Source organism: Malurus melanocephalus, unplaced genomic scaffold, assembly GCF_030028575.1.
Source record: "Malurus melanocephalus ecotype Western Australia unplaced genomic scaffold, MMel_1.1 scaffold_255, whole genome shotgun sequence".
Classification (NCBI taxonomy): Eukaryota; Metazoa; Chordata; class Aves; order Passeriformes; family Maluridae; genus Malurus; species Malurus melanocephalus.
The window spans coordinates 275,567-278,034 of record NW_026623487.1 but is presented as its reverse complement, the minus strand read 5'-3'; the positions used below and the strand labels follow the sequence as shown (position 1 = coordinate 278,034).

Below are 2,468 nucleotides of genomic sequence, written 5' to 3'. Positions count from 1 at the left end.
TTTTCTTTAACTCCCCCCGCCTCTCCCGCCGCCCGAACCGGTGGAGGGAGGGCAGGGTGAGCAATAATCGATCGGGGGAGGACGCGCGGCTGGGGCGGCCGGCGGGGAGCAGCGGCCCCGGAGGATCAGCCCCGCACCCGGCARTGCCTGCGCGGAGAGAGTCCGGGCTCGCTCCGGCCCCGCGCTGCCGTTCGCACCGTCCCGCTGCTGCAAAAAAGTTTCGGGTGTATTTTTTTTTTTCTTGGTTTTGTTTTCTTGGGTTTTTTTTTTGTTGTTGTTGTTTTTTTTTGTTTTTTCCTCCCCTTCCTCTTGTCCCCGCATTTACAAATAAAGATCCGTTTCACCCTCTCCCAGCTCGCTCTCTCTCTCTCTCCCACCCCCCCCTCCTTCCACTTCTCTTTCCATATATCACGGCCCGAGGGGTGCTGAAAATAGGAAGGGTTTGTTTTTTACCTCACACATTCCCAGGACAATTAGGGCGCCGCTGGGAGCGGCGGGCGGACCAGGCGGCCGCTCCGCCCCCGYGCCGCGCGGGTTGGCTGCACTCGCCGTCAGTCCGCCCGGGGAGCCCGGTGCGAACGGCGGCGGGGCCGCGGCCAGGGGCGGGCGGCACGTCCCGCTCCGCGGCCCCGCTCCGCTCCCCCGCTCCCCCTCCCTCCCGGGTCGCTCCTGACTTTTGTTTCCCTCTTGGACGCGGGAGCGACGCTCCTGTGCCCGCCGGAGGCGCCCCCGGCCGCGCCGAGCCCGGCGGAGCGCGCAGCGGAGCGGCCCGGCCCGGCCCGCTCAGGAGGAGCCCCGCAGCACCCCGGGGCCGGCCGTGCGCGCAGGCGGAGCCCCGCGGGAGCCCCGCGGCCCGGCTGGGCTGAGAGTGGCGCGGCGGGGCCGTCCCGGGCGCCTGCGCTGCCCGCGGCCGCTGCCTGTGCGCGGTCCCCACACTCGCTGCGCTCCGGCCGCGGGATGCATCACCCGCCAAACTTCTACCCCATGTGTTCCCTCCCGAGGAGGAACCTCTCACAAACCGATGTCACGGGCTGGAAATAAAAAGTATAGTTGCAAAGAGGCTACAAATAAGGCTGCTTTTAAATGTCTCGCGTTTCCAGCGATACGCGTACGCTGTGGGTAGCTGGTGGGTGTCYCCCTGAGCTCCGCTCTCCGCATCTCTCCGCGCGTCACGCTGCTGCGGACACGGAAAGTTACTCCGTAAAATAAGCTGAACCGGCAGAAGCGGGAGCACAGGCGTTTCTTTCCCTCCACCCTGACCCATCTAGTGCTCTCTCCTCCCACTCCCCCCGCTGGATTATTTACTCTTCTATAGAAGCTACTCCTTTTTCCCGTATTAATATTAACAAACTCTCTGTAAAAAGCAAGAGGCTGATCAGATCCAACTCATTTCAATTTCAAATGAGCCGGTAAAGCCTAGAGAGTGAGAGAGACGAGAAGGGAGAGAGGGACAAATCTTCCCATTCGAGGAACCGGCTTACTGGCGGTTTCTTCTCATTATTAAACGAAAGAGAATGCAAAACSTTTATCAGTAAGGGTGGGGGGAAGAAAAACAGCCGCAGAACCCAACCAAACAAACGCATACGAACCGAAAAATCCTCCCAGGTGCCACTCCAGTATTTAGTCAGCGTTGCAAAGTGGTCACTGACGCTTCTTTTCATTTCTGCACAGGGCGAGCCCCCTCCCTCCCTGCAGCACTCGGTACAGTAGATTTTGAGAAAAAGACAAACGAAGCTATCAGCGGGGATGATGTTGAAGAATGAAGATAATAATGTTGCTATAGGTGGTACTTCACATGACATTATTTTTCACTGAATATTTAAAGAGATGTTTCGGCAGAGATGGATACACTCAGCGCAGGCTGTCACCCTCCTTACCCTGAGACAGTGGGAAAGAAACCGAACCTGAACGCACAGAAACGCTCTCGTTACTCACTGCTMGCCACACGTAGATGCACACAAAATACCCACACGGATCTATTTGCACATTTATGCCTGTATTTCTATCTGTATCAATCACTCCATTAGCTTCTCACGGTTTCTAAGCTAGACGATCTCCCAAAATTATTCGCGTTCACAATTTCATTATATTTTTGCCGATTAAGCTTGAGACAAATTTCCCCAGATGCGCAGTACCTTTGCTTCGTGGCTGGAAAAAGACGGCCGTGGACAGGTAATTAAAAAGCAACAGCAGCAACAACATGACGAAAAAGAGTGGCTTAAAGAAAAAGAAATTAATTTGGAGAAATTAAGTTTTTCAACTTTTTTTTTTCGTTTCTCTTCTCCTCGCTAGTGTTAAAGCGGCGCCTGGTATTTCATCCAAGACCGATTGATTATTTATTGTTTGTTTTCCTCTCCTTCGCTGGGGGCCAGGAGGGGTGGGGAAAGAGTGGGGGCAGAGCAGCAGTGCCAGGGCTAGAGAAAAATCGGTCTTTATTGTTGTTGATAGCAATACATCAATTAAACGTC

The 2,468-nt window shown here is 55.3% G+C and overlaps 1 protein-coding gene across 1 annotated transcript in view; it reads right to left on the bottom strand.

Annotated features, from left to right (window-relative positions):
- Positions 1-2,201, bottom strand: part of SALL1 (spalt like transcription factor 1) — a 17,956-nt gene extending 15,755 nt beyond the window's left edge. The window contains exon 1 of the mRNA XM_057375689.1: positions 2,136-2,201. The gene's annotated coding sequence lies outside the window, so the exon portion shown is untranslated. The remainder of the gene's footprint in view (positions 1-2,135) is intronic.
- Positions 2,202-2,468: the final 267 nt, after the last annotated feature.